The sequence below is a fragment of the Oncorhynchus masou genome, chromosome 13 (genome assembly GCF_036934945.1).
Source record: "Oncorhynchus masou masou isolate Uvic2021 chromosome 13, UVic_Omas_1.1, whole genome shotgun sequence".
In the NCBI taxonomy this organism is placed as follows: domain Eukaryota; kingdom Metazoa; phylum Chordata; class Actinopteri; order Salmoniformes; family Salmonidae; genus Oncorhynchus; species Oncorhynchus masou.
In genome coordinates this window covers 46,672,656-46,679,901 of record NC_088224.1, presented here as the reverse complement: position 1 = coordinate 46,679,901, position 7,246 = coordinate 46,672,656, and positions in this window count along the sequence as shown.

Genomic DNA, 7,246 nt, shown 5'->3' with positions numbered 1-7,246 from the left:
TTTGAATGCACAGAGATACTGTGATGAGATCCTGAGGCCCATTGTTGTGCCATTCATCTGCTGCCATCACCTCATGTTTCAGCATAATGCACTGCACCATGTCGCAAGGCAAATGGTGTTCACACCAGTTTCTTTTAATGTATCTGACCAACAGATGCATATCTTTATTCCCAGTCATGTGAAATCCATAGATCAGGGCCTATTGAATGTATTTCAATTGACTGATTTCCTTATAGGAACTGTAACTCAGTAAAATAGTTAATTGTTGCTTTTTCTATTTTTGTTCAGTTTAGATAGCTACCACCCACTGGCAGGCAGCTTGTGGTCAGTTTTAAAACAAGGTACCTAAAATACCTTGTTTTACAAATAACATGACAATAACTTGAACATAAACTGTAATTGGAAATAAGAATTTGTACTTAACCGACTAGCCTAGCTAAATAAACTCAAATAGCCAGTTGGAGGGGGGGGGGGGGCAATAGATTAGCTTAATAACGTTACAGCTAGCTAACGTTAACTATACTGTTTTTGCCTACAATGCATGCATGCTGCACAGTTTAAAAAAAATAATTTTACCTTTATTTAACCAGGTAAGCTAGTTGAGAACAAGTTCTCATTTACAACTGTGACCTGGCCTAGTAAAAGTAAAGCAGTGCGACACAAACAACAACACAGAGTTACACATGGAATAAACAAACGTACAGTCAATAACACAATAGAAATAAAAGAACGTCTATATACAGTGTGTGCAAATGGCAAGCGGAGGTAAGGCAATAAATAGGCCATAGTAGCGAAGTAATTAGAATTCAGCAAATTAACACGAGTGAGAGATGAGCAGATGGTGATGTGCAAGTAGAAATACTGTTGTGCAAAAGAGCAGAAAAGTAAATAAAAAAAATATGGGAATGAGGTAGGTAGATTGGGTGGGCTATTTACAGATGGGCTATGTCTGTACATATCTAAGTCAGAACCGTCCAGAGTTCTGATGCTAGTCAGGCGGGCGGGTGCGGGCAGCGAACGGTTGAAGAGCACGCATTTGGTTTTACTAGCGTTTAATGGCAGTTGGGAGGCCACAGAAGGAGTGTTGTATGGCATTGAAGCTTGTTTGGAGGTTAGTTCAAAAAAGGACCAGATGTATACTGAATGATGTCGTCTGCGTAGAGGTGGATCAGGGAATCACCCGCAGCAAGAGCGACATCGTTGATATATACAGAGAAAAGAGTTGGCCCGAGAATTGAACCCTGTGGTACCCCCGTAGAGACTGCCAGAGTTCCGGACAACAGGCCCTCCGATTTGACACACTGAACTCTGTCTGAGAAGTAGTTGGTGAACGAGGCGAGGGAGTCATTTGAGAAACCAAGGCTGTTGAGTCTGCCGATAAGAATACGGTGATTGACAGACTCGAAAGCCTTGGCCAGGTCGATGAAGACGGCTGCACAATACTGTCTTTTATCGATGGCGGTTAGGATATCGTTTAGTACCTTGAGCTTGGCTGAGGTGCAGCCGTGACCAGCTCGAAAACCAGATTGCACAGCGGAGAAGGTATGGTGGGATTCGAAATGGTCGGTGATCTGTTTAATAACTTGGCTTTCAAAGACTTTAGAAAGGCAGGGCAGGATGGATATAGGTCTATAACAGTTTGGGTCTAGAGTGCCACTCCCTTTGAAGAGGGGGATGACCGCGGCAGCTTTCCAATCTTTAGGGATCTCGGACGATACGAAAGAGAGGTTGAACAGACTGGTAATAGGGGTTGCTACATTGGCGGCGGATCATTTTAGAAAGAGTCCAGATTGTCTAGCCCAGCTGATTTGTACAGGTCCAGGTTTTGCATCTCTTTCAGAACATCTGCTATCTGGATTTGGGTGAAAGAGAAGCTGGGGAGGCCGGGGTAGGGGTATTCAGGGGGAAAGCATGGCCAGCCGTGGAGAAATGCTTCTTGAAATTCTCGAGTATCGTGGATTTATCGGTGGTGACAGTGTTACCTAGCCTCAGTGCAGTGGGCAACTGGGAGGAGGTGCTCTTATTCTCCATGGACTTTAGTGGAGTTAGAGCTACAGAATGCAAATTTCTGTTTGAAAAAGCTAGCCTTTGCTTTCCTGACTGACTGTGTGTATTGGTTCCTGACTTCCCTGAAAAGTTGCATATCGCGGGGACTATTCGATGCTTGTGCAGTCCGCCACAGGATGTTTTTGTGCTGGTCGAGGGCAGTCCGGTCTGGAGTGAACCAAGGGCTATATCTGTTCTTAGTTCTACATTTTTAGAAAGGGGCATGCTTATTTAAGATGGTGAGGAAATTACTTTTAAAGAACGACCAGGCATCCTCGACTGACGGGATGAGGTCAATGTCCTTCCAGGATACCTGGGCCAGGTCGATTAGAAAGGCCTGCTTGCAGAAATTTTTTAGGGAGCGTTTGACAGTGATGAGGGGTGGTCGTTTGACCACTGACCCATAGCGGATGCAGGCAGTGATTGCTGAGACCCTGATTGAAAACAGCAGAGGTGTATTCGGAGGGCAAGTTGGTCAGGATAATATCTATGAGGGTGCCCATGTTTATAGATTTAGGGTTGGACCTGGTGGGTTCCTTAATAATTAGTTTGAGATTGAGAGCATTTAGCTTAGACTGTCGGACTGCCGGGGTGTTAAGCATATCCCAGTTTAGGTCACCTAACAGAATGAACTCTGAAGCTAGATGGGGTGCAATCAATTCACATATGATGTCCAGGGCACAGCTGGGAGCTGAGGGGGGGTCTATAACAGGCGGCAAAACAGTGAGACTTATTTCTGGAGAGATTCATTTTTAAAATTAGAAGCTCAAACTGTTTGGGCATAGACCTGGAAAGTATGACAGAACTTTGCAGGCCATCTCTGGAGTAGATTGCAACTCCTCCCCCTTAGGCAGTTCTATCTTGATGGAAAATGTTGTAGTTGGGTATGGAAATCTCAGAATCTTCACTGTGGGTGAAGATTGGATAAGTTAAAATACCGTGAGAATTGTCGCTATTGTCATGAAAAGAACAGATTGGCTATCTATCCAATATTACAATTAGAGCTGTCTGCCTATGTATTTTAGAAAACAATAGATGGTGCTGGCCAGCATACAGGTCAGCTCCAACAGCTCCTTTATAGCTATTTAGCATTTCCTCCATGAACAAAGCAATCAAACTACCAATTTAAAGAAACGTGTAAGTGTTTTACACCCCCCCCCCCCCCTTTCCTAATTTCCTTACATTTTGTGGTTGCACAACACTGGAACTGCTTTGTTTACCAACATTATGATTTGGTCTACAGAAATCCCCGAACCACGTGTCAGCAATGTCTTCGATGCTTTAAATCTGGTTTTAAGGTGGCGTCACGTCAACACAGGGGGGCCTAGTGAATGACCTGCAGAGAGCTGGGACCAAAGTAACAAAGCCTACCATCAGTAACACACTACGCCGCCAGGGACTCCTGCAGTGCCAGACGTGTCCCCCCTGCTTAAGCCAGTACATGTCCAGGCCCGTCTGACGTTTGCTAGAGAGCATTTGGATGATCCAGAAGAAGATTGGGAGAAAGGTCATATGGTGAGATGAAACCGAAATATAACTCGTCGTGTTTGGAGGACAAAGAATGCTGAGTTGCATCCGAAGAACACCATACCTACTGTGAAGCATGGGGGTGGAAACATCATGCTTTGGGGCTGTTTTTCTGCAAAGGGACCAGGACGACTGATCCGTGTAAAGGAAACAATGAATGGGGCCATGTATCGTGAGATTTTGAGTGAAAACCTCCTTCCATCAGTAAGGGCATTGAAGATGAAACGTGGCTGGGTCTTTCAGCATGACAATGATCCCAAACACACCGCCCGGGCAATGAAGGAGTGGCTTCTTAAGAAGCATTTCAAGGTCCTGGAGTGGCCTAGCCAGTCTCCAGATCTCAGCCCCATAGAAAATCTTTGGAGGGAGTTGAAAGTCCGTGTTGCCCAGCAACAGCCCCAAAACATCACTGCTCTTGAGGAGATCTGCATGCCAAAATACCAGCAACAGTGTGTGAACCTTATGAAGACTTACAGAAAACATTTGACCTCTGTCATTGCCAACAATGGGTATATAACAAAGTATTGAGAAACTTTTGTTATTGGCCAAATACTTATTTTCCACCATAATAAATTCATTAATAATTGTACAATGTAATTTTCTGGATTTTCTTCTCTCATTTTCTCTCATAGTTGAAGTGTATCTATGATGAAAATTACAGGTACATACATACGTGCACACACACACACACACACACATACATACTCACTCCAGCATTTTGTTACTTATTCTAAAATTGATTAAAATTGTCTACAACATGATTGTACATGATTCTGAAAAGCAAAGGTCCCACAGTTAACAGTGCATGTGAGAGCGAAGAAATTGCCCGTAGAGCTCCGAGACAGGATTATGTCGAGGCACAGATCTGGGGAAGGGTACCAAAAAATGTCTGCAGCATTGAAGGTCCCCAAGAACACAGTCGCCTCCATCATTCTTGGAATGGAAGAAGTTTGGAACCACCAAGACTCTTCCTAGAGCTGGCCGCCATGCTAAAACAGAGCAATCGGGGGAGAAGGGTCTTGGTAAGGGAGGTGACCAGGAACCTGAGGGTCACTCTGACAGAGCCATCTCTCATCTGTGGAGATGAGAGAACCTTCCAGAAGGACATCCATCTCTGCAGCACTCCCACCATTCAGCCCTTTATGGTAGTGGCCAGAAACTCCCCAAACAGGGGTGCCAAGCTTATAGCGTCATACCCAAGACGACACAGGGCTGTAATTGCTGCCAAAGGTGCTTCAACAAAGTACTGAGTAAAGGGTCTGAAAACTTACATAAATGTGATATTTCATTAAAAACATTTTTTTTTTAAATAAAAGTGCAAAAAGATTCTACAAACCTATTTTTTTCTTTGTCGCTATGGGGTATTGTGTTTAGAGTGAGTTGGGGAAATAACTATTTAATACATTTTAGAATAAGACTGTAACGTAACAAAATGTGGAAAAAGTCAAAGGGTTTGAATACTTCCCGAATGCACTGCATATATACAGTACCAGTCAAAAGTTTGGACACTTACTCATTCAAGGTTTTTTATTTTGTTTTTACTATTTTCTACATTGTAGAATAATAGTGAAGACAAACAATGAAATAACACATATGGAATCATGTCGTAACCAAAAAAGTGTTAAACAAATATTTTAGATTCTTCAAAGTAGCCACCCTTTGCCTTTGACAGCTTTGCACACTCCTGACATTCTCTCAACCAGCTTCATGAGGAAAGCTTTGCTAACAGTCTTGCAGGAGTTCCCACATATGCTGAGCACTTGTTGGCTGCTTTTCCTTCACTCTGCGGTTCAACTCATCCCAAACCATCTCAATTGGATTGAAGTCAGGTGATTGTGGAGGCCAGATCACCTGATGCAGCACTCCATCACTCTCCTTCTTGGTCAAATAGCACTTACACAGCCTGGAGGTGTGTTTTAGGTCATTGTCCTGTTGAAAAACAAATGCAGTCCCACTAAACACAAACTAGATGGGATGGCGTATCACTGCAGAATGCTGTGTGCCTTGAATTCTAAATAAATCACTGACAGTGTCACCAACATAGCACCATCACATCTCCATGATTCATGGTGGGAACCACACATGCAGCGATCATCTCTTCTGTTCTACTCTGCCTCCTACAAAGGCGTTTGGAACCAAAAATTTAACATTTGGACTCATCAGACAAAATTACAGATTTCCACTGGTCTAATGTCCATTGCTTGTGTTTCTTGGCCCAAGCAAGTCTCTTGTTATTGCTGTCCTCGAGTAGTGGTTTCTTTGCAGCAATTTGACCATGAATACCTGATTTCACGCAGTCTCCGCTGAACAGTTGATCTTGAGATGTCTGTTACCTTGAACTCTGTGAAGCATTTATTTGTGCTGCAATACTTTTGTATGTACACGTATGTGGACACCTCTTCAAATGAGTGGATTCAGCTATTTCAGCCACACCTATTGCTGACAGGTGTATAAAATGGCCTTACTGATGAGCTCATTGAGTTTCCACGTGGCACCGTCATATGATGCCACCTTTCCAACAAGTCAGTTGTGAAATTTCTGCCCTGCTAGAGCTGCCCCAGTCAACTGGAAGTCATTTTTATTGTAAAATGGAAACGTCTAGGAGTAAACTGCTTAGCCGTGAAGTGCTAGGCCAAAAAATAATGTCCTCGGTAACTACTGAGTTCCAAACTGCCTCTGGAAGCAACGTCAACACAAGTACTGTTCGCCAGGATCTTCGTGAAATGGGTTTCCATGGCTGAGCAGACGCACACAAGCCTAAGATCTCCATACGCAATACCAAGCGTTGGATGGAGTGATGTAAAGCTCACTGCCATTGGACTTCGCAGCAGTGGAAACGCCTTCTCTGGAATGATGAATCATGCTTCACCATCTGGCAGTTCGACAGACAAATCTGGGTTTGACGGATGCCAGGAGAACGCTACCTTTCCCAATGCTTAGTGTCAACTGTAAAGTTTGGACGAGGAATAATGGTTGGGGTCGTTATTCATGGTTCGGGCTGGTCCCCATAGTTCTAGTGAAGGGAAATCGTAATGCTACAGCATACAACGATATTCTAGAGTATTCTAAGTAGTTTCCAAACTTTTTATAGTCCCGTACCCCTTCAAACATTCAACCACCAGCTGCGTACCCCTCTAGCACCATAGTCAGCTTAGTCTCAAATGTTTTTTTTTTGCCATCATTGTAAGCCTGCCACACACACTATACGATACATTAATTAAACATAAGAATGAGTTTGAGTTTTTGTCACAAGCCGGCTCGTGGGAAGTGACAAAGACCCAGGGCACAAATAATAATAATAAATAATTTTGCTCTTTATTTAGCCATCTTACATATAAAACCTTATTTGTTCATCAAAAATGGTGCTTAACTCACCACAGGTTAATGAGAAGGGTGTGCTTGAAAGGATGCACATACCTCTGCAATGTTGGGTTGTATTGGAGAGAGTCTCGGTCTTAAATAATTTTCCATTCACAGTCTGTGCCTATATGTAGTTAGTTAGTTCATGCTAGTAAGGGCCGAGTATCCACTCTCTCATAGGTACGTGGTTGCAAAGGGCATCAGTGTCTTAACAGCGCGATTTGCCAATGCAGGATACTCGTGAGTGCAGCCCAATCCAGAAATATGGCAGTGGCTTCTGATTTAAATTAAATTTTCACAGAATCGCTTGTTG